At 37.7% G+C, this 25,974-nt stretch overlaps 1 protein-coding gene across 1 annotated transcript in view; it reads left to right on the forward strand.

Annotated features, from left to right (window-relative positions):
• Nucleotides 1-25,974, forward strand: part of LOC125240491 (calcitonin gene-related peptide type 1 receptor) — a 152,560-nt gene that overhangs the window by 66,297 nt on the left and 60,289 nt on the right. The gene's annotated exons all lie outside the window — the stretch shown is intronic.

Raw genomic sequence — 25,974 nt, forward strand, 5'->3', positions numbered from 1 at the left:
CATTGTTCACCAGAATCCCTCACAATTACTTAAGTTTTTGCACAATAACGTCAAATTAAAACAAACTACACAACACTGAAAATAGTTCAAATAGTTTCGTCAAAAGTTTACAAATGTCAAACATACCATAGACAAGAGAAATAGAAAATAAGCCGGTTTTCAATTACGAAAAATGTGGTTGCGTTCAAGAATATTTAAATGTCGAATGTAAAATTATTGGATAAACTAAATAATAATAAATAATAATAAACTTATGATTTTTACCTTTGTTTTGCAATATCTAATATGTAAAACGCATTTCAGTTTATTTTTTCATCTTGATTTAAATTATGAACCTAAATATTATATTATTTATTAAAAGTTACTTATAACTGCAAATGAAAACATACCTGATAAATGGAAGTTGTGCTTTTAAAAAAAAACTAACAGAACTCCTATATTCATATGATTACTGCTAGCAGTAACCATATGAACCTATAGACAAATAGACTTTCTTATCGTTACTCAAATGAACTCAATTTGGATACCGCTGACAATAATCTAATTGACAAATTTAAATGCTGGAGTAGAAAAAATAAATAATCAGTCTTACGTGTATAGCGGTACCAAACGATACGATGCATCACATCAAGTGCAGACGTCTTTCAAACCCGCGCGCTTCATTTGCAATGCGTATATAGTTCGAAAACTACTGAACGGATTTTAATGTTTTTTGTTTTATTTTGCAGATGATATTAACAGATTTTATTTCAATAAATAAAAATGTGTCTATATCGTAGAAAAACTATTTGTAAATTTCGTGAGAATAAAAAAAATTGAAAATTTCATATTTTTCTTATTATTCGGCCGCCATATTTTTTTGTTAAAATATTTTAATTTTTATATGAATAAATGTTTTAATACAAACTGATAGCCATCCCAACCATAAAAATCGGTGCAGCCGTTATGATTCTAAATTTTTTTACATTACGTGCAAAAAAACGTCTTTTAAATCCGCGCGCTCCATTTGAAATGAGTATAGTTCAAAAACTACTCAACGGATTTTCGTGATTTATTTTATTATGTAGATATTATTATCAGGTTTAATTTAAATACATACAAATGTGGCCATATCATAGAAAATTTAGTGGTAAATTTCACGAGAATGAAAAAAACAGTTTGAAAATTTCATATTTTTCTTATTATTCGGCCGCCATCCTTATTTTTTATGAATTTATTTTTTATATTAATAAACACTTCAATACAAACTGATAGACACCCCAACCATCAAAATCGGTGCAGCCGTTATGATTCTATAAATTTTTAAAAATATGCGGCCGCCATTTTGGAAAATGTGCGCCATCTTGAATTCTAGTGGATAAAAATCGTGTTTCCTCGGATGAAATCATTTGTATTGGTCCCTAGTATCACTGTGCAAAGTGGCTTGCTTTCTGCATAAAGTGCAGCTTTTGACCATAATTTCGCCGTAAGCCCTATGACTATTAATGAGACTGTCCAGAGAGCCCTGAAGTCGGCTGGTATCCCGTTGGTGCTTGAGCACCCGGCCCTAGCCGCACAGATGGGGAACGTCCTGATGGCCTGACATTAGTTCCTTGGGAACGGGGGCGGTGCTTGGTATGGGACGCTACGTGCGTCAGTAACCTTCGCCACCTCCCATATCGCTCGTACTTCGCACGTGGAGCGGCGGCGGAAACGCAGGCGAACGTAAAGAGGCAAAAGTATATTCCCATTGGGCCTGGGTACATATTTGTCCCTTTTGCGGTGGAGACGGCGGGGTGCTGGGGTGCAGACGCGAAACGTTTTGTGCGCGAAGTGGGCCGTCGACTAAGACAAAAAGGATAGGACCCCCGCTCCGAGTCCTTCCTGGTGCAAAAGCTTTACATTGTAATCCAACGCGGGAATGCAGTCAGCGTTATGGGCACTTTTGCATCGGGAACGGCGGGTAGCGGTTTTTTATTTTAAGTTCTTATTTTTAATATTAGTTTGTACGTACGTTTATTTTAAGTGTACTTTTAGTGTAGTTTTTGTTTTTATTTTGTAATATTATGTTGTATATATATCTTAAGCTATTTAAGTTTACTTTTAATGTGTTTCTATTGTTAGTTTTATTATTTACTTTAATTAAACTGTAACTTTATACGAAGTTTCAAGCTCATATTCTCAAAATAAAGGTAGATCCTCATACAAACTTTGGACACCCATTTCACCCCCTTAGGGGATGAATTTTAAAAAATCCTTCCTTATTGCGCCCATAGACCTTAGAAGTAACCTACGTGCCAAATTTGGATTTTCTAGCACCAGCGTTTTGGCCTGTGCCTTGATTTAAGTCAGTCAGTCAATATATAACATGAAAATAGTGCATGATATCAAAAAATATTATATGACCGTTTTTTATTGGGAATTTCATGAACATTATTTCTTTCATTAACAACTTTTTTCTGAAATGTATACTTTTCCCAAAAATTAAAAAAAACTGAATTTTGGGACATATTTCACGGTAAACGGGGGGGTTGCGTCAGGTGGGGGGATGGGACGCTAGTGTGCGCAAAGCACCTTACCCTGAGGTATCAAACCGCATTTCTTTTTGTTTGTATTTAATTTATTTTTTCAAAAAATACAGTTTGACGTTTGACCGAATCATATATTGTGGTCCGTAGCTGATTGCTTGAAAAATGGCTATATACTCGTACCACCCATAATTTTGTGGAAAATTGGCACCATTGTTGGAATGGTCGCATGAGTCGCAAAAAGTGGAATAACTATAAACTATAGAATAAATAGATAAAGAACAAAAAAAATTGAACACAGAATCGAAAAAAGGTGTGCAAAGACAGCACAAACCAAAAGCAACAGTAAAAAAGCGACATCACCAAAAATACAAGACATTGGAAAAACTATTAAAGAATCGCAAACACATGGACTTACTGACTTTTTTGCGAAAAGTATCTCACATTATGCTATTTCAAACGTTGATTAATCGTAATTAACCAGACGAACACGGATTTAAAATGTTTCACAGCAAGAAAGGAGCTGAAAGAACGTTGCAACGCGTTGGTATCAATTGGTTAAAAAATATTTATGAATCAATTTCTGATAACCAAATACGTATGTACATCTACAGGTACTATCAGCTGCAAAAGTGCATGGAGAGATTGTGAATGAATTTATTGATAAATTCGCCATCCACTTTTTCAGCTGATAGTACAAGCTGGGAAAATATAAATGAATTGAAAGATCGCTGGAAATCAATGAGTGATAATAAATTTTAAGAGGACTGTAATGCAAACTTAGTGTTTTTTTGTTGCGGACTAGGGGGCCCGACAGATCACTGATTCAAGCGTCATCGAAGCATTTAAGAATTGAGGAACTTTGGCATGCATTCACAAAGGGTCGTTTCGTTCGAAGCTAATCTAAATGATGCACAAATACTGAGAAATATTATAGGTGAGCCTAACGGCTAAAGTTTGTTAATGCAGTAACTTTGTCGACTGAAAATATGGGACAGTATGCGTCAAGTCCGGTAGTTCTGATTTTTTGGACACTTGTTTATGATGTTGGCGTAATGCATAATCCATAATATAGATCGTGACATTCGTGACCTCGAGTGCCGAACGCATCTTTGTCAAAAATCAAATAAAATCGCGAAAAATCGGTTTATTTTTATAATTTAGGACGTTTTTAAGGTTGACAAAATTTGCTAATATGATACTAAAATTGCTTCAGTAAACCCAATAGGTTACGAGATTAGGCCTTTCAAAGTTTGTTTTTTTTCGAACTTCGCAATTACTTGCAATATTTTAGATGTCGTGTCATTCGGACATCTCCTGCGGGATGAAGTTCCACTTACCTCCGACGGAGTTGTGCCAGTATTGCTTGTGTGAAGTGCACTAAAAATCGTGTGAAGTGCTCCTGGGGGTGGATATCCACGCCAAAAGACAAGGCCTCAACCCCAAAAAGATGACCAGAGATGCAGCCTCACAACACCTCATGCAAATGATTTCTCGCGGCTACACGAAGGATTGTGAGAACGCATACAGCTGCAGGAAGGCAGGATTAAAATCCTCATCAGTTTGCAGGCACTGCAGCGGGGTCTCTTGTGATAATATATACCTGATGTTGCAGTAGTACCTCTATATCCCAGAAGGCGACGATCTCTCTGATCTCGAAATGCAGGATGACTTGACAGCACAAGACATCGACGATTCATTACCATCCCCTGATAGGGATATGCCATAGGGTAACCTGGGTACGGTTGTGACAATTTTGGTTTGATCGCCTACAATTTTGTAAATTTTACCAGTTATCTGGGAGAAAAATCCTTTAATACTTAATTTGATTATTTATCTACCTAAAATTGATAAAAAATTGTCCCTAGCTACGCTGTATTAGGCATACGATCAAATTTAAAAAAAAGGGAAAGTGTCACAACCGGCCACACCCCAAGGGCGGTTGTGACAGTGGTTGGGGTCGGTAGTGACAGGCATACAAAATACATCCAAATAGTTTTAATGACTTTTATTGTTACAAATAATTAACTGAATACAACATAATCTTCTTCTAAACAAAGTTAACAATCACTTTATGGCAAAAAAGCGAAAATCTGTGATCACTACTCTTCTTAAAACTAATAAGGCACTGTAACATAAAACAGTCTTCTTTATAATCAGTCAAAATGTTAGCTTAACTACTACAAAATTTTAACAAAACTGTAACACAACAAAGAAAAAATAAACATTTATAAATGTACCAATTAAACATGTGACAAATGTGATGGGGACTATCACCTGCGCACTACTACGTCACAACCGTACCCACAAAATTTGTCACAACCGTACCCAACGCATACTTTTGAAAACAAAAAATGACCATGACTGAGCAAAAAGATCTGCATTAAAAGTAATTACTCGTAAGTAACTGCCAATGTTCAAGTTATAACAAAAAAATATAAAAGGCAATCTATCTGTGTACAAATAACCGTAATTACAAAAAGAAATCGAACAAAAAAACTTACTTTTGACTGTCGAAATTCAATGTGGGCTCCTGCTTACGTTACCGTCGCACGCCGGCTGACGCAACACTGGCACACGCGTTTAGACTTGCATGCCGCTTGTCTTTTCCCTTGCACCCCTCCTCGCGATCCGTATAGTTTCGCTGTTATAGCGACTGTCACTACCGTACCCTGGCACAATCGTACCCAGGTTACCCTACCAATACGTCGATCCAGGTACGGACAAACCTCAACCGGGACCTTCCAAGAGGACTACATTAATTAAACTTTTTGATTTTGAATATTACTCAATTTCCTAACAAGATAACTTATTAACTTTTGTTGTACTTCTCCTTTTTACTTCATTATTCATCTCAAAATCTTCGCTTAGCACATCAATCATCGTTCACACTCCTCATTATCTTTTTTAAAATCCAATCATAAAAGTACAGGGCTTCAATAGTTCAGGGTCAAAATTCATTCAAACGATACAATTGCAAAAAATTATAAACTTTAAATGGCTCAATCTCGTATACTATTAGGTCTACAAAGGCAATATTAGTATAATATTGTATAGCAAATTTAGTCTATTCAGATGATTACAACCCTAAACTACTCAATGCCAAAATTTTAAAACGAGGCGAAACGAAGCGCTGACCGACGACGAAATCAAAGATTTTGCGAGATACACTTGGAAGGATGCCGCAACATGTTTATTCCATCTTCCTAACCATACGCAAGCTGTAGAAAGGGGAGTTAAAATAACGACAGAAGACAGAAACACCATGCCCAAATTTGAAACAAAAAAATATTCAGTGCAGTTCAGTAGATTATTTTTAATGTATTTATCATGTGGCGTTTTGACTATGTTTTGTACAAAAAAATACATATTTAGTCCTAGACTGGTTTTATTCTGTTCAATCCTAAAATTTATTCACATAGATATTAAACTAATACAAATAAAACTACACTATAAACGAATAAATTAAACTATTACTAAACTAAATCTACCTATAAAATAAAACCCTATAAATAAAAAATCGAACCTAAGTCAGAGCCGGCCGGTAGAGTGCCCAGAAGGCTGGCGGCATTGCCGCGCTGAACGGCAATGCCGATGCGCTGGGCAAGATATGCTCCAGCCTTCCGGTCACCCGACGCGTATTAGGCGTTTGGCCAGCTCTGTAAAAAAGCAGTATGCTCCCTGACCCCACGGCACAAGCGTCTCTACCCCAAACGGCTCAAACATGCAGCCGCTGTCGATAGCCGCTTGAGTTGCTCGGCCGCCTCGGCTGCAGCGCCAGCCCTTGCTGAGGTCCCTGGAAGATGGGACGGCGCGAGAGTGTCCACGCACGTGGCATCCCAGATCCCAGACGAGGGGCCGACCCAGCTTCCAGGGAACCAGTGTCATTCCATCCGGTCTTTTCCCATCGTCACGCGCTAGACCCGTAGGTTCTAGAACGGACGGCGTTCCGGCAGAGACGAGGGCTCGGCGCAGTATGTCATTCAGACTTGCGTGGCGCGCCGAGCGACCGGCACTCTTGGGGCAAGAGAGGCCATGGGTACCAAACTTCGTCACTTGAGCGCCGCAGTGACAACGCGAGTAGTAGTAAAAGTACTGCTGGTGAGCAGGGTACCAAGATTGCTCGAAGGGAGTGCCTGCAGCCATGCGCCGGATTCCCATTTCGCACCAGCAAGGAGGCGAGCTCGCTCTGCAGGGCTAGTGGCCGTTTCATATAGATTATCACGTACTAGCAAGCAGAGCGGCTCGTCCCATTGATGCTGCGAATGGCGCAATTCGGGCGGGTCTTTGTTTGGGCAGGCAACCTTCCAGCAATCTACGGCTTCTGTCAAGAAAGGTAGAGCGAAATGGTCAGGGTTAGTTTTTAAAATTTTACAACATAAATTTTGGATGCTGACCCCGGAAGAAAGGAAGGCGGGTAGCGCAATACTGGAAATTTTGCGGATCCCAATACCACCGTGTCTGATGGGCAAGGTAGCTTGGGTCCATTGGCGGCTGTCAAAATGAATATTTATAACCGAAGAAACAGTATTTTGTATGAGTTCATCCAGCTTTGCTAAAAGGTGGGGGTATTTCCAAAATTGACAACATCGCAGCGCATACGAAAATTTAGGGACAAATAAACAAAATTTAATAATAGTATAAGCCATGTGGGGGTTAATTTGAAGTAAACGGTCCGAAAAAAAACTAAAATTTTGATGTTTATCGTTGATGTACCCTGGGATGGCGTCGTCGAGGATGGGTGAGCCTAACAAGAAAAGAGAACTTGAATCTAAAATTTTAATTTCAGAAGCAAAATTTTGGAATTTTCGAATCGCTGTGTCTTTTTTGGAATTGTCTAAACAGAAAAGCTCACATTTTGAAAAATTTAGCGATAAACCTATTTGTGCGAATTCCGTTATAAGAGTTTCAAATTTTTAAATCATGTCTAGTAAAAATAATATCAGATTTTATTAATTTTTCGAAATTTCAAGGACATTGCGGAACATTAGATGACAAGTTAAAAAAAAACACTGGTTATAATAAGTCAAAAGGCAACTTTTCTGCACTGTTAGATTTAAAAAAAACGAGAAAAACCGCTCATCCCTAATGTATAGGTACTGCGATGTTTTAAATATCGTTAAATCTTCACTGGATAGGAAACAACTTTTTCATCACACCCGCACTTTAAATGTGCTATTGCGCGCAGGCGGAGCGTGAGTTATAGAAAAATCGTTCTCCCAAGGGAATAATGAAATTTCTTGTACCGTACTTAACTTTTTTACATCTATTTACATATTTTTTACATTGCGAGTGTGATGAAAAACATTGTGTGTAACTCGGGGAGTATGAATATTACAAACTCGAGTCTTTAAATCGCTCCGGCAAGCCGTCGCGATTTAACTTACTCTCGTTACTAATATTCAACTTCCTCCCCTTGTTGCACAATGTACTATTACAACCCGCCAAAATGTAAAATTTTGCCCTTTTCATCTCCTTGAGCGAAATTGGATCAATTTGGTAGAGGCTACTAATCCTAATAATTCTCGCAGTTTTAATGAGGGGTACCTATATTAAAATTAGGAGTAGGTTACAATAAAAATACTTCTTTAGCCTTAAAGTCTCCTCCTGCGGACTGTTACATGGTCCTGTATTTTTAATTGATGAAATATTAAAATTATCAACTTATTAAAATGATATAGGACTTCGAGTGTATGATCAAAAAATATATGTATTGCGTATATAATAAAAAGTTATTATAGAGCCTGTTATGTATATACTTTTGAGTCTTTTCTGTGTACATAAATGAATATCCTGTAAATGTCAAACGAGTGCTCTCAACTCAACCAAAACTTCTTATTCATGGCAACACCAATGCAGATATCAAAATTAGTATACAAAAATTTTCAGACACACGCACAATATTTTATAAAAAAAAAAATTTGTTCCAAAACACTTGATGTAAAAGATCAATGGGTTTTTTCTGTGCATCGTGTAAATCGAAAAGTGAAAATATTTGTTTAATGATTGATATTATATTTTTGGGAGCAATAATTGTATATCCTCATTGCTACCAATGAACCTTGATATCTGGCCCCGTAGCCGAATGGCATTTCTCCGACGCCAAACGAAAGCGATACGCCGCTGGCTCTGTCGCGCCAATACGCAAGCGCGATAGAGATAGATATCTACTAGCGCTTCGTTTCGTGAGCGTTTCGTGAGCGATTGTGCCATTCGGCTAGCCACCCAGGGCAGGAAAATTTAAAATTATTACTGTATTTCTCGTCTGTGGACACAAGGAAAAAAATGTCTACAGAGTGGCATAGAAGAGATTTTTGTTTTTATTCTTGCGCTGATTTCATAGTTTAAGAAGTACCTAGTGCTTACGCCGTGGCTTGCGTGGGCGACGGTCGCGCGATGGTCGCGCTACGGGGATGCGACGCATACGAAATCAAACCTTATGATATGGAAGTATGAGACGCGACGGCGACGGTCGCGCGACCGTCGCCCACGCAAGACAGGGCGTTATTTAACAGCGTGAAAAGCATCACACAATTTTGTTTTAGTATAATAACAATGCCACTTGGAAGGCAGTAGCAAACTTTTTTCGGAGGAGAAAACGATCTTTCGTTTCACGTCCACAGAAATGGCACAAACGCTCACGAAACGAAACGCTCGTAGATATCTATCTCTATCGCTCTTGCGTATTGGCACTACGACAGAGTCCTTTCGCAGACACCAGACCTTTCGCGGCGGCGTTTCGTTTCGTTTCGCGTCGTAGAAATGCCATTCGGCTACGAGACCTGGACTTACGGGGAAGGTACCTACTTGCATTAAATAAAATCATGACACCAAGCAAGTTTATCCATCTTTAATTTCTGAATTTATTCAGTTTTTTTGCTATGTTTTCATTATTATGTGTTTTCTGTAGATAGTTTAATACCTTCTGTAGTACATTTGATAAATATGTATTCTGTATTTAGTAGCATTTTCAGAGACATATTGTTATTACTGCACTAATCCATCAAGTACTTATAGAAGGGTTGAATTGAATGTATACATGTAACGTAGAGGTGTCCTTATTTTCTTTAAAAACGCAAAAATATGTTCATGTTCTGTGGACAGTTATTCTCTGCTGTGTGGACGTGGAAAATGAAGAAAAACTATTTACGCACTTTGAAATTAAGGCTCATCTGTCTATATTTTTATGTTTGTTCATGCCGTTCAAAAGTTAAAAACTGAATTTGAGTTTGATCAGAAGATTTTGTATTTTTTAAATCCTTGTCAATATTTATATTTTTTTCGTGCCGTTAAAAAGTTAAAAACTGAATTTGAGTTTGATCAGAAGACTTTGTATTTTTTAAATCCTTATTTCTGTATGTCCCGTAAGTCCCGTTTAGAACTTATTGAAAAATAGCAGTCATATATTTGTGAAAAACTGTATGTACAGATTTTATTGGCCTCATGTAGTGAAATGAATTTAGTGAAATTTAACGGTGCTCAGAAGCATTTGAGTACCTCGCCCGCTACGATATATCTGAATGGTGACTGTACCGCGACATTCAATGAAATCTGTATTATTAACCCCGAGATAAATAGTGTCTAACGCGGATATCATTTAAATAAAGCCCTTTCCAGCATAGCGTAAGTAGAGTTCCATCTTACAGGCATATCTTTTATGAGATTGAAAAATGGTATTTCAAGGGCCATGCACGTTTCTTAAAGAGTATTTTGTCAGCTGAGGAGAAGACCGACTTTTAGTACAGTCGAGGCCTTTCTGTACTATTAAATTAAGTACGTGTGCCATACATCTTAAATGTTTCAAGTCCTTTAAGTAATTGTTTTTGGAATAAGGATATTTAAAAAGGTTAGTGCCGAAAGGGAATTTTGGCGCAGTAACCGCCTCCGTGACTATTACTTATAAACCGATTGAGATGAACAATAAATGTACAAATTTTGTAGAAACGGAGTCTGATAAAGGACCTGTGATTTTTATCATGTGAAGACCAATAAAATTACTTGAAGGTTTTCAAAACTGAGTTGATTTAATGTTTTAATTTTTGCCTTTTTGAAAGAACTACTGACATGACATCTAGACTGACATCTAACCCTTTTTTTGTAAAGGCTGCTAGGTTTTTTAATAACATAGTGGTTGCACTCTAACGCCGCGTCTTGCGTGAGCGACGAACCCGCGACGGCGACGCGATGCGATGCGATGCGACGAAATCAAACCTTCTATCTCTATGGACTTGTCTTAGGTGGGCGACGGAACGCGACGGCGATGCGACGCGACGAACTAGCGATGAACATGCGAATGTTAAGCGACGCGATGCGATCAAACCGCTGTGTTCATATGGGAGTGTCTTGCGTAAGCGACGGCCCGCGACGGCCCGCGACGGCGATGCGACGCGATGCGATGGCGATGGGCGCGCGATCAAGCTATTTGATTTTTAGAAGCAAATTCAATACGTAGGGAGGTCGGACTATAGAAATAACGATTGACTACTAGTCTCACATTTCATTCTTTATATTTTCTTATAATAAAAATTCAAAATATTCAAATTAACATAAGTTGACCAAAGGAGTAATGTGCCTAAAAAGTAAGGATATTACAACTTTTGTAACTTGTATTGACAGCCTTTGATTGTGTGCACGGTGATACGAGATTGTCTGCGTAAAATATTAAAATTTAAGTGTGAACTCAAAATATGAAACACTAGTGCGATGACCTTACGATATAAGTACTAGCACTTGACTGTGGTGAATAGGATCACAAAATTAACTAGTTATTACAACGGGCTCGTAGCCTAGCGGTTTCGACGTCTGGACGCCGCGCCAGCGGTGTGAGTTCGAACCTCGGCTGAGGCGTGCTTTTGCAGTTTTATTTTTGTTTCTTTTATTTTCTATTATTTGATTGTTTACTTTTTTCTTTCTGTAAGAATCTACATTCTTATTTTTATTTTATTTTTAATAACTCCGGCTTTTATACTAACAAGGAAAGGTACTCATACAAAAAAAATATAATTAGACTACTCTTTAAGGGGCGTTCATTTTAATTCCTGCGATTCCTGCATTTATTGTAACTCTTAAATAATAATATTATCCTAAACCAGAACTTCTTGTTGCCATATAAAAAAAAACATACATACTTATAAGACATACCTTTGTGTCGATAGATATTTTTCAGTACAGATGGTGTTTTTTTCATTATATGCCAGGTCGAAACTTCGGAGGCTCATCTGTACTGAAAAACGTCGTACGATACACGTGCGAAAAGGAAATTCGTAACTCGTGTCGATTTAAAACACTCCCTTCGGTCGTGTTTTAATTTATCGCCACTCGTTTCGAACTTCCTTTTTTAGGGTTCCGTAGTCAACTAGGAACCCTTATAGTTTCGCCATGTCTGTCTGTCCGTCCGTCCGTCCGTCCGTCCGCGGATAATCTCAGTAACCGTTAGCACTAGAAAGCTGAAATTTGGTAACAATATATATACAATATATATATTGTGGCGTAGGCGAGAGGCTGGCAACCTGTCACTGCAATGCCACAGTTTCGTTTTCTTTCAAACCCTTATTTGCCAAGAGTGGCACTGAAGCTTTAGTAGTTTCATGTGCTCTGCCTACCCCTTTATGGGACACAGGCGTGATTGTATGTATGTATGTATGTATATATACAATCACGCCAACAAAGTGCAAAAATAAAAAATGGAAAAAAATGTTTTATTAGGGTACCCCCCTTACATGTAAAGTGGGGGCTGATATTTTTTTTTCATTCCAACCCCAACGTGTGATATATTATTGGATAGGTATTTAAAAATGAATAAGGGTTTACTAAGATCGTTTTTTCATAATATTAATATTTTCGGAAATAATCGCTCCTAAAGGAAAAAAAAGTGCGTCCCCCCCCCTCTAACTTTTGAACCACATGTTTAAAAAATATGAAAAAATTCACAAAAGTAGAACTTTATAAAGACTTTCTAGGAAAATCGTTTTGAACTTGATAGGTTCAGTAGTCTTTGAGAAAAATACGGAAAACTACGGAACCCTACACTGAGCGTGGCCCGACACGCTCTTGGCCGGTTTTTATTACGCACTTGTATCGTAGGGTCGTTGATTTTTGAGCATACTTGAAAATCGCATGCCCATTATTAGCAATGTTTCGACACACATGCTACTAAGTAGCAATTGCTCAATAGTGGCATGCTTTCGTGCTAGTAATGAGCATGTGTAACAGTAGCTTCATGTACTAAAATGCTAAAATTCGAATAAAATACACTGCTGACACGGGCCCGCTCACTGCTCAGTTCAGTTCAGTCTGCGCCCAGCGCTCATAGACAGTGGACCTACGTTCGATCGTCCGGCGCACCGTGCTCTCGTAAGCATAAGCAGCTAGATAGTTCTGAGAAGTGCTGTATAGGTACTGCGACTAAACAAATCTTGATCCTGTTGGTGGCAAACAGGCATACGGTCCGCCTGATTTTTACACATGCAATTTTATCCAAGAAATTTTACTTGAAATCTGATGAGAGTTTGAATTATTATTATATTTCGGGACCAGGGGACCGATTTTTGAGTCTCACGCGTTCGAATTCAGAAAATTGTCACTGAAAATACTAAGCAATTCACTGTTTTCAACCGGTATTTTAGTGACAAATCCCATATGTGAGATTCAAAAATCGGCCCCCAGGATGAGGTTCTGTTTCTCATGGTGGAGTCAGGATATGGTCAACAAAACTGCTATTTTACTCATAATAACTCCACTATGTTTGGGCTGATGAGCAGCGTCGATCTCGATGATGTCCAAGGTCACATGATCGAGTCAGGAAATGAATAACAGAACTGCTATTCTACTTATCGTAACTCGACCATGTTTGATCTCATTAGCCGGGCCAATAACACATGTATTTTTTTGCACACAGCTCAGCTCTTTGAAACTGTTTATTTTAAGTTACTTACAATTAGTAGGTACCATATAATAATAATATATTCTTATTTCTTGTAAACTTTACAAAAAAGTTAACACATGAAACCAAAAGAATTGTTACTAGCAATTAAATTCAAAACTATCAAGATCATTCTTGCCTGTGTGTTGCGTTACCGGTGGCTCGCGTACCGAGCGCCAACGCCATCTATCAATGGCTATTTCACTAAATTGATGAACGCTCTAAGGAATAAGGGCTCTTAGTGTAGTGGTTATGCCAGTCGACACTAGATGGCAGCATTAAAAAACACTGGGTTACACTGTATTACATTTTTTCATTTCAACATTAAGTAAATAGCATTCGATATAAGTAAATAGTATACATTAATTCGTCGCTCAGTTTTGCCGTGAAGGACGGACAAATAAATAGACACACACACACACTTTCCCGTTTATAATATTAGTATGGATTAAAATAAACATTAAGTTAATAAAAACAAAATGCAGTATTATTGTGAGCTACTTAAAACTTTCCTTGTTAGTATAAAACCCGGAGTTCTTAAAAAAAAATAAGAAAGTAGAATCTTAGAGAAAGAAATAAGCAGGTAAACAAAATCAAATAATCCATACTGATTAAACTGGAAAGTGTGTGTGTGTCTGTTTGTTTGTCCGTCTTTCAAGAGAAGCCGCAGGAAAAATCTAGTAGAACATAAAAGAAAAAAGTAAATAAAAATGCAAAAAGATTGCATGAGCCGAGATACGAACTAACGACACTCATGGCGCAAACGATTCCACCTAGAAGTCAAACCCGCTAGACCATTTGCACATTGTGAAAGACGGCGAATCTTGTGATTCTAATCACCAAATACTAGTGCCGAAGTTTCGCGCGATGGATACGCGATGACCTTGAGCCATCGCCGTCGCATCGCGTCGCGTCGCGTCGCGTCGCCCGTCGCTCACGCAAGACAGAGCGTAATACCTCCACTCGTTGAATAGGCCTAGCTGTATAATCAGCTTTTCAAATTTTGGTCTAGCAAACGGCTTTGTGAATATGCTGTCAGCCAGCTGTAGCTCGCTACTTATCCTCTGTACGTTTAAAGTTCCGTTCGCTAACTAGTTCACGAACGAAGAAATGGCGTATCCGGATGTGCTTTGTTCTTCGAAGGAACTCAAGGTTTTCAGCTAGCCGCACGGCGCACAGCTGCCTCATTGTCGACGAATAATATTGCGACGTTATCCATTTTAACTAAACCGCTGATAAGCCGAGTCAGTCAGCCAAACGCTTTCTCAAGCTGCTTCGCTAGCTGCTACTATCTCAGCTTCTGTCGTTGATAGTGCAACGCTTGGCTGCTTCTGGCTAAGCCACGACACTGGTCCACCAGCATATGGCACTGTTCTTACTGTTGCCATCTTGGCTACTGGGCTAAATGTTTGGTCATAATGCTCAAGGCGGCAAATTTAAAAATCGCGGGCTAGCAACACTTTGGTTTTTACATAGCACGCCAGATGTCGATCTGCCCGTTGTAGCATCACCACCGTGATCGGCATCACTATAACATTCGACTTGGCCCTTTCTGTAGTCTCTTTTGTATAGGTATAATGCCCATATCAGGACCATGTTTCAGATAGCGTAGTATTCGTTTCAATCTAACGCAATCTGCTTGTGTTGGATTTTCAAGACTCCTGGATACCACGCTCACAGAGTATGCGATGTCTGGTCTTGTAAGAACCATAAGATATGCAAGTGCTCCGACCACCTGTCTATAATTGGTTAAGAAATAATCTTTGACCTTCTCCGCTTTTCGATTATTTTCTATATTCTATGGTACTTGGTTTGCTTCGTTTACGGAATTTAATTAGAACTATTTTCTTCATACTAAACTGAACTGTCTGGAAAGTTATGTATGAAAATCTTGGCATAATTAATGGAAGATTTTTTTTTATTGGGATATGTACATTATAGGCCGAAATTATTTTTCATCAACCCTCTCCACCCCTCCCCCCTCTGCGTCACCCCTCTTAAAGAGCCGAAAATGCGGTTTTTCTCGATTTCTGACAAAACCGTTGAAGATACAGAAAAAGCGTGTAGGAACGAAGTAATCCCATTCATTGCCGGCGCCTCATATTTTTAATCATCACGCAGTGCCGCCGCCTTCTACGCGACGACGCGAATTCGCGTCCACGGCATCACGTTAACATTTCAACGGACGCGAATTCGCGTCCGCGGCATTAGGTTATATATCACACTTGAAGGACGCGAATTCGCGTCTGCGGCATTAGGTTATTTCACACTTGAAGGACGCGAATTTGCGTCCTCGGCATCACGTTTACGCATACACAGGACGCGAATTCGCGTTTTCGGCATCCGAGATAAGAATTATGAAAATTACAATAGCACTGAATCCAGAAACCAGCGACGGTATAATATTATCCCATTCAAATCAACTGTACTTAAAAGCTGATACGAAAATGTTATTTTATTTATGAAGGATCCCATTCATTGCCGACGCCTCATATTTTTAATCATCACGCAGTGCCGCCGCCTTCTACGCGACGACGCGAATTCGCGTCCTCGGCATCACATTAACATTTCAACGGACGCGAATTCGCGTCTGCGGCATTAGGTTATTTCACACTTGAAGGACGCGAATTTGCGTCCTCGGCGTCACGTTTACGCATACACAGGACGCGAATTCGCGTCTTCGGCATCCGAGATAAGAATTATGAAAATTACAAATGCACTGAATCCAGAAACCAGCGACGGTATAATATTATCCTTCATAAATAAAATAACATTTTCGTATCAGTTTTTAAGTACAGTTGATTTCTAGCAAAAAAAAACAAATAACTCGTGGACGCGAATTTGCGTCCTCGGCATCACGTTTACGCATACACAGGACGCGAATTCGCGTCCTCGGCATTGAATGGGTTAATAAATTTACTACAAATCTGTCCTTGACACTTTACAATATTTTAGTCATATCAATCAAATTTCGACGATTTCGTAAGCATTTTGGGCGAAAACTTAACATTCATTAAAGAAAATTGCAGCAAGGACCAACTTTCGTGATGGATCACGCAAAAACTATAAGTGCTAGAACTAAAATGTCAATAAAAGATTTGTCCCTACTCGCTTTTTCTGTATCTTCAACAGTTTTGTCAGAAATCGAGAAAAACCTCATTCTCGGCTCTTTGAGCTCCTCGGCAGAGGGATGACGCAGAGGGGGAGGGGTGGGGAGGGTTGATGAAAAATAACTTTGGTCTATAAAGTACATATTCTAATTTAAAAAAAATCTTCCATTAATTATGCCGTAATTTTAGCTAATTTTCCCGAATTAAATAACAGCGACCTCCTGACAATAGTCATTGTGACAGGCGGTAAGGGGGTGATGTTGTTCCCTTTACCGAGCGCAGACTAATTAGGTTGGGGTTCCCAATAAGTCGGCACTCTTATAAGATGGTGAGGGTTCAGGCCTGGCTTAACAGAACAACAACAACGATTCCAATTGGATTTATTTAGACAACACAAGAGTTACACGCAAGTTTACACAAATAGTCTTATACAATGTAGTCTAGTAACACTAAGTAACACGAATGCCGTGAGTGGTATATCTACACTGTACACTGTTGCTTTCACTGAACTTCACTTTGACTATGGACGCGACGGTAGCGGGTGTACCGAAAAGAGGTGACGTGACGAGACGTACTCCGAACCGGGCTCACGCCTTGCTAGTAGAAGACTCTCCGTGTGTGATCGGAATTGCGACCTTACGCCAAACGCAGGGGTTTACGCAATGTGTGATCGGAACGGGCTTTCTCCGTACTTAGCAAGGAGCTAGCTTAGGCCTAGAGTAAGGTCCTAGTTAGGAGCAGACTGGGATGTCAACTGATTTGGGATGTGTCCCGGCGGGCTTTTATACCACCCGACGGCGTGGGTGAAAGCGACGCTTCCTTCCTTCCTGCGGCGAGGCGTCACCCCGCGTGGAGGGGGTGTAACGGGAGTAACGGGACGCTGGACCCGCGCATCTGCAGTCGCAATGTAGAAAAAATGGTGCGGTACCGTTGGAATCGGAAGGGCCGGCGGAACCTTCTACCTGCGTTACGCGTGGGAAACTTGGTCGTGCTACATCATTTATTTTTGGTCAGGCTTTAGGTATCTAAGTACAGTTTCATAACAATTGCAGGTATTACTCGTAATTCTCCAACCACCTTTGTTGCAATTGAAATTGACCGATTAAATCTGTACACGTGACTTGATTGATTGCAAATTCATAATGAAATATAGTTTATGACCAATACTGTTTCACGCTCCAGTCCAAAGTCGAGTCAGAGAACACGTCGATTCATATTCATTTACTGAATTCATTTAAAAGATAATTTAAAAAACCGGCCAAGTGCGAGTCGGACAGCGGACTCGCCCACCGAGGGTTCCGTACATACTTTCAATACCAAGTTGAATCATCAAATGTTGTTCATATAACTCTACAGACTCGATTAAAGCCCTCAATTTCCCACATCACAAGTAATATTTAATATATACAATTTTATTATTAAACAACCTACAAAGAAAAATCAAGACAATTCGACTTCAATAGTTTACGTTTCAACATTGTCGTCAGGACGCTCCTAATCCTGACTCGATTATATATATATACACCGTGTTTCCGGTAACACTCAAAACCTCAGACACCCCAACTGATTTTTATTTTTTTAAACTCATCTAGAGTATTCATCGATAAAATATCAGGCCGTCCCTATCGCACTTTAGTGCGATCTGATGGTTACTTTTTTTTAAATTGAATTTTTAATTTTCTGTACAGCTCTACTTGACTTTTAGCTCTACACTCAATAAAATAATTGCTAACTTCCACCATAAACCATAAAACTATTTATTTGTGTACGTTACTGCAACGACATAAGGTTTACCAATAGACAGCTAAGATGTCATTGTAAAACACTTTAAAGCTTTGTTACAGTAAACTTCAAATTGGACAGGTAATCGCAGTAAGCAAATTTAAATCCAATATTCAAAATGACAAGGTTGTAATTAGGTAAGAGTTCAATTTGTTATGACTTATGATAAACATTAAGATTAAACTGACAAACAACGTCAAACTCGTAGCGGAAAAAATAATCGTCCAAGTAACCAGCCAGTATTAGTACCCCTAAATACTGAAAAAGGTAAACAACCTCTAGCAATTCGATATACACAATGTTGTCTTACGAGTACAATAGAATAGACACTTAAAAAATAACTAATAATACAAATTTTAATAAAAATATTACCCCCATCAAGATATAGCTCAATCGATTCTACTCTCGATTCTGAACAAACTGTTTTCAGGTTTTTAGTGTTAAGTGAAACACGGTGTATATCAGAAAAACGCCATGTAGGAAATGAGCGTTCAACGTACAGCGATATCTATCGGCAAAATAAGTTAACTAATGTGCACGAGCTTAAAGTATGGAAAATGATTTTATGGGATAATTATTTATTGCGTGAATCGTTTTTAACCATATTTCCTCTATTTGAAAGCAGGTAATTTTATTTTTATTCTGTTAAAATTACAGGGACAATAAACACCCGCAAGGGTGGTGAAATTGAAAATGCAAATCTGAAAGGTTTTTTATAAATAAATAAAAAAAAATCAAGATACGCGTACGATTTTATTTTTCCTGTAATATTTATATAATAGACATATTTGGTAAAAACTTCATAAATTTTCGTTGGTAAACATCGGAGATAGCCCCCCCCCCCTATCTTTTTTAACATTTTCCTTCAAAAAACGATTTTTTCAAAAAAAAAACCGGCCAAGAGCGTGTCGGGCCACGCTCAGTGTAGGGTTCCGTAGTTTTCCGTATTTTTCTCAAAAACTACTGAACCTATCAAGTTCAAAACAATTTTCCTAGAAAGTCTTTGTATAGTTCTACTTTTGTGATTTTTTTCATATTTTTTAAACATATGGTTCAAAAGTTAGAGGGGGGGGACGCACTTTTTTCTCCTTTAGGAGCGATTATTTCCGAAAATATTAATACTATCAAAAAACGATCTTAGTAAACCCTTATTCATTTTTAAATACCTATCCAACAATATATCACACGTTGGGGTTGGAATGAAAAAAAATATCAGCCCCCACTTTACATGTAGGGGGGGTACCCTAATAAAACATTTTTTTCTATTTTTTATTTTTGCACTTTGTTGGCGTGATTGATATACATATTGGTACCAAATTTCAGCTTTCTAGTGCTTACGGTTACTGAGATTATCCGCGGACGGACGGACGGACGGACGGACGGACGGACGGACGGACGGACGGACGGACGGACGGACGGACGGACGGACGGACGGACGGACGGACAGACAGACATGGCGAAACTATAAGGGTTCCTAGTTGACTACGGAACCCTAAAAAATTATAAAAAATTGTTTTGATATGTATAGTTTTAGCTCTTTCTAACGATACCCCACTTGACCTAGTAACTTGACATTTACATTTTGCCCCCCTTTCATTTTGGCACTTTTCTAAAATTAATATTAATAAATAAAAATAAAAAATACTTTCAATTTGTAGAGGTTCACGATTTTCCAAATTTCAAAGCGATAGCATAAGTAGTTCTCGAGATATTTAGTAATGTGACAGACAGACAGACGGACAGAGTGGTGCCATAAGGGTTCCTTTTGTACCTTATTGGTACGGAACCCTAAAAAGAAGATTAAAGAGCAATTTTCGCCCGAAGCTTTTAAATATTTTCGCAGCTATTATATTTCAGCACTCGTGTTTATTAAATATGAATCCGATAAACGATATTGAAATGAAATCACTTGCAACCAGTTTTATCCGTATTTCGTATTTATAATGTATGAACTATTTTATAAATATTAAAATAGTATTTTATACAATCGTGATATAATACAAAGCTTTTCAGTCGAGTACCATGTTTAGGCCACGAAGCTTGCTGAGTGGCCTAATAGTACGGTACGAGAGTATACAATACTTTTTCTACGAGTCATCACTCATCAGCTTCATCATCAATGGACGGAAATATCATCATTCATGCAAGTTTAAATTAATGTTAATAGAGTCGTTCAACATCGAATTACCTAGCAACCAATTGTTTGTAATAACCGTCTCTGATTGGCCGATAACGCGACAGATAAAAAAAAATGTGTTTCAGATGCAGGAAAATTTGCCAGGTATCGCAAATTAATATAGAAATTGTATGAAGTTCTATTTTTGAAATTATTACAGTTAACTAAAGTCAACTATAATGAGATTATTATAGTTGAGTCGGAACTGCCATAGAGTATCCAACACTGAAAAGTTAGCACTAAAGTCTGTGGTGTCCTAATTGACAGATTACAGTCGACAAGTAGAAAAATATTTATAAAGGTAGGTACATCTAGGAAAATATCGCTTAGTTTCGTATTTAGGGTTTCGTACCAATAAGGTACATAAGGAACCCTTATGGTGCGCCTCTGTCCGTCTGGTCTGTCTGTCTGTCTGTCTGTCTGTCTGTCTGTCTGTCTGTCTGTCTGTCTGTCTGTCTGTCTGTCTGTCTGTCACATTACTAAATATCTCGAGAAATACTTATGCTATCGCATTGAAATTTGATATACTTATGAACATTGTTAATCTCTACAAATTGAAAGTATTTTTCTTATTTATCAATATTAATTATAGTAAATGGCCAAAAATTAAAGGGGGGTAAACTGTAAATATCAAGTTACCAGGTCTAGTGGGGTATCGTTAGAAAAAGCTCAAACTGTACATATCAAAAGGGGTTGGAGGCCTGCTCGTGGCGCGTCATGCGTTTATCTTTCAAAAAGCAAAACCAGTCATTGTTGTGCTTGGATTGACCGTCGTGGACAGCACGACGCCACATGGGTCGGTTTTCGGCCAGTTGCCGCCACTGGTTGCATGGGAAATCAAAGGAAACCATATCACGCTTCACGCTATCTTATAAGCGCTGCAACCTCTCCCAGCAATTTTTGACGTGGTAAACGAGTCTGCTCCATTCGATACACATGCCCAAGTCTATTTGTACTTCCAGGCATCGGACAAAAAGTGCCTATGACGTCAAACCACTTATAGGATGATTTTAAATAGTATCTATGATTTTCATAAACAATTATCACTTATCTGTTTATCAACCTCGTTATTAAACGATATCGCCACTTGAAATGAGTAAGTACGTACGTTACGTTTTTTACTAATCTTACCTACTGTTCCCACCTTTGAGTTTTAAACCTATTTAACACTTTTTATCTAATTGTTTACAAAAACAAGGTTGACCCTGGTTGACACCTGTCACGATCAAAAATGTTGTTTAAAAGTTCAAGCTCTAAGCTAATATCCCTTCAATTAATTTCAAATAATCGTACTTTATGTTAACAAATCTCGTGAATACATATTTTATTCACTAACATCATCCTACCTGTATTATGAATTCCATAGATTTATTTACGATTATTTTGTTACTTCATGAATACTACTTTGTTACTACATGTCACACGGAAGTTTAAATACCAACATCCTGTGTAGAAGATTACCTACGTCATTTTTACGTCATCCGCACTTTTTGTCCGATGCCTGGTACTTACATAAAAATCACAACAGGTAGAAGGGCAATTACACAGATGTCATATATACCATAGATCAAGCAAACGTATCTACTTAGCGTGTCAAATGAACTCAGTGAAATCCACTGAGTTGTCCGTCTTTAATCGCAGCTTGCAGCTTTCGGGCGTCAATTTTTGTAAGTTGAAGTCAATCAAAACATAAAAAATGCCTCGTTACATGATATTCAATTGCAACAACACAAAAATTATTAACAATCAAGAGCCTGAGACATATTTAAAATTACAGGCAAGAAACAACTTCAGTACAAAATTTGACACGCTCGGCCCCTATACAAATAGATGAACTTGTTTCTTCTATCTAAATATAGTTCTGTGGGCAATTAGTTCCGTGCCTAGTTCAAAACTCGAATTTACTTTACTAAAACTAAAATACGTGGATAATTGAAAATAAATAAACACAGAAATTCATCGTACTTAATATTAATTATATAAAAAGATCACAGTACCTATTCATGTTCTTTGTTTTATTGTGGCATTATGAAAACAATGGTTATAAAGACAAAACACTCCCCTCAGTTACACAATGATTTGCCAAAACGTTTGTTCACCTGCCACTTTTACTTTTCGTGTTCGTGTATTTTGTGTAGCCTTTCTGTAATATTTTTTTCTTAATCATAGCTAAATATGTTTCGCTATTAATACGTGCAACAGATAGGGCCGCGGATGATGGAAATATGTATTTACACGAAAATAGCTAAGTACACTACACCACATATTTAAACCCAGACACATTACACAATATTATACATATACGCGGATTTACAACAAGGAAAGATTCTTTAGGTACTCATAATATGAACAAAAGATGTTTAAAAATAACATTTGTTTCTTTAGTCTGCGCTTTTAGATGGAAGCAAGCTGCTTTGCATGGTGATAGTAGACATCAAAGTAAACGATTTTTTCCGCAGATATCATCCCTTAGGAAGCCGAGCGTAGCGAGGTGTTTTAGAAAAATAAAATCTTTTTTCAGATCGTGTGATTGTGACAAAACGTATTTTAAATGAAAGGGATTGCTTTATTCAGTATTAAAAAATATATATTGTTACTTTTATACATTTGCGACCTTTGATTGTAGATAATGTTTTTTTTTTGTGGTAAGCACCCCTATTGGCGTCTATTAATTTGTCCAAGTTTAAGCTTCTTACTCGTATGTTTGACAGTTTCTGACTTATTGTCACTTATACGGTTTTCATGAAATAATGATTTTCTCGGGATACCCCCATTTGCCAGAATTTCATTTGCCATAATTTTATTTGCCATCCTATTCAACAATCATAATATTGTTTCTCATAACATCTTATGCCATAATCATTGTTTACTATATTAATCTAGTGCCAGAAACTTTGTTTCCCATAAAGTCAGTTTCCATAATTTCATTTGTCAGAATCATCGAAATCCGTAATCACCACATTCCATACCATCATTTGTCATACAAATTAGCGTCCAGAAAAGTCAATTTCCATAATGTGCTTTGGCAGAATCGAAAACTACTATAATAGGTACTAGAAGGACTAGAGAATGAAACTGCTATCAGAAAGTAGGTTAGGTTAGCAGTGTGACCCCCTGGAAAATGAAACTGCTATCAGAAAGTAGGTTAGGTTAGGTTAGAACTGTGAACCTCTGGAAAAGGAAACTGCTTGAAAAGTAGGTTAGGTTAGGTTAGAACTGTGACCCCCCGGAAAATGAAAATACTATCAGACAGTAGGTTAGGTTAGGTTAGAACTGTGACCCCCTGGAGAATGAAACTGCTGGAAAAGTAGGTTAGGTTAGGTTAGAACTGTGACCCCTGGAAAATGAAACTGCTATCAGAAAGTAGGTTAGGTTAGGTAATAATATGGGCAACAATTAATATGGCAATAATTGCTTATGGCGTTTGAATATTCTATGAAACCATATTATTGCACTTAATAATATGGCTAACAAATAGTATGGCATTGTATGATTATGGAAGGTAATATTCGGATAAACAACGAGTATGTCATATGATTTTTATGGTAAACAAATCATTCGGGCAAATGAAATTCAGGCAAGTTAGATTCGGGCAAATGAATATTATGTTAAATGACTGTCGGGCAAACAATAGACAACCGATTTTCTCATAAACTTCCCACACATTTTTTTTTATTATTAGCATACACCGGTTTCGCGGGGGCAAATCTGTACTGATGTTTAATAGTGCGACGACACATTAAACAAATTTTATTATTTGATATCGATAAAAATGTCGTACAACCGTTGTGTAATTTCAAGAATTTGAATGAAGAAGAAAACTACATACACAAAAATAAACTTTTTGAGGAATTAACTTTCTTTAATATAAATTTAATATAATTTTCATAATATACAATCAAAATTTTTTCCACATTTTCCACATTTTCGTGACATATGAATTTTACATTTCTTGCAAAAGTAAGTCGTACCTTTATCATCTATATCTAAATGGTCAGGTTTCCAGGAAGATGAATGATCTTTTTTCTTGCGTGGCATTTTTAGCCGCCTTAAGAAACAAAAAGGTAGATTTCATTGATCGGAATGCAAAATAATATTGTTGTAGGTACTAGATGAATTATTCAACGATTCAATGGTTGTCAAAAGTGACTCGACACAGTCAATGTCAGATATCGGTTGTTTATAGTTGCGATAAGTATAAATGAAAGAGGTTTGCACATAGTTAAACGTATTCAAACTTAGCCATTAGTTTAGTTATGATAATGATGGTTAAAAATTTATTTTTATAGATGTCGATAAACTAAGTCGATATTTAATGAATCACTAGCACTGGTACATTTTTGCCCCCGCGAAACCGGTGTTTGATTATTAGTCTATATTCTAGGTATTAACTCAGACCCATCTGAACAAATGCAAAAAGTTGAAACTTACGCAAGCAGTAGACAAAGAATATCGATCACTTTATGAAAAAAACTGTAGGTGTCGCTAGCTCGTAACACGTAAAAAAAGTTTGAATTTTTCGATTCCTTTTATTTCCTTTTTAGGGTTCCGTACCTCAAAAGGAAAAAACGGAACCCTTATAGGATCACTTTGTTGTCCGTCTGTCCGTCCGTCCGTCTGTCAAGACCCTTTTTCTCAGGAACGCGTGGAGGTATGAAGCTGAAATTTATATCAATTACTCAGGTCTACTGTCCCTTGAAGCTGTGAAAAAATCAAACTTCTAAGCCAACGCAATCAAAAGATTCAGCCGTTTATGCCGCAAATTTTCGACACTTGCAAGGGAATCAAAACCTACAGGGTGCTTCCCGTGAATTCAGAATCTTGCAATTTGGTACGAAGCAACGTCTTATAGCATAGATAAAGGAAAAATTACGAAAACCATAAATTTTTAGTTACATCACATAATATATTTTTTTTTAATAATTTTAACCTTACTACCCATTTCCTCATAAACGCGTAGAGGTATTAAATTGAAATTCATACCAAATACTCAGGTCTATAATACCTTTAAGCTGTAACAAAATCAAACTTCTATGTCAACGCAATCAAAAGAAACAGCAATTTAAGCTGCATATTTTGAAACTCGCAAGTACTCGCAAGGGAATCAAAACCTAAAGGGTACTTCCAGTCGACCTAGAATCTTGAAATTTGGCATGAAGCAACGTTTTATAGCACACATAAAGGAAAAATTCCGAAAACCTTAAATTTTTAGTTACATTACAAAATATATATTTTTTAATAAATATAAACTTATTACTTTTTTCCTCATGAACGCGTAGAGCTATCAAGTTGAAATTCATATCAAATGCAGGTTTGTACGGAACCCTCGGTGCGCGAGTCCGACTCGCACTTGGCCGGTTTTTTTAAAACAAGTGATATTAATATTTACTGTAAAGATGCCTTAAGGGCCTATTTTAGATATTAGCTAGTTTTTAACGTGATTTTTAAATATGCCGCCTTGAGCACTATGACCAAACA

The sequence above is a fragment of the Leguminivora glycinivorella genome, chromosome Z, assembly GCF_023078275.1.
Source record: "Leguminivora glycinivorella isolate SPB_JAAS2020 chromosome Z, LegGlyc_1.1, whole genome shotgun sequence".
NCBI classification, from domain to species: Eukaryota; Metazoa; Arthropoda; class Insecta; order Lepidoptera; family Tortricidae; genus Leguminivora; species Leguminivora glycinivorella.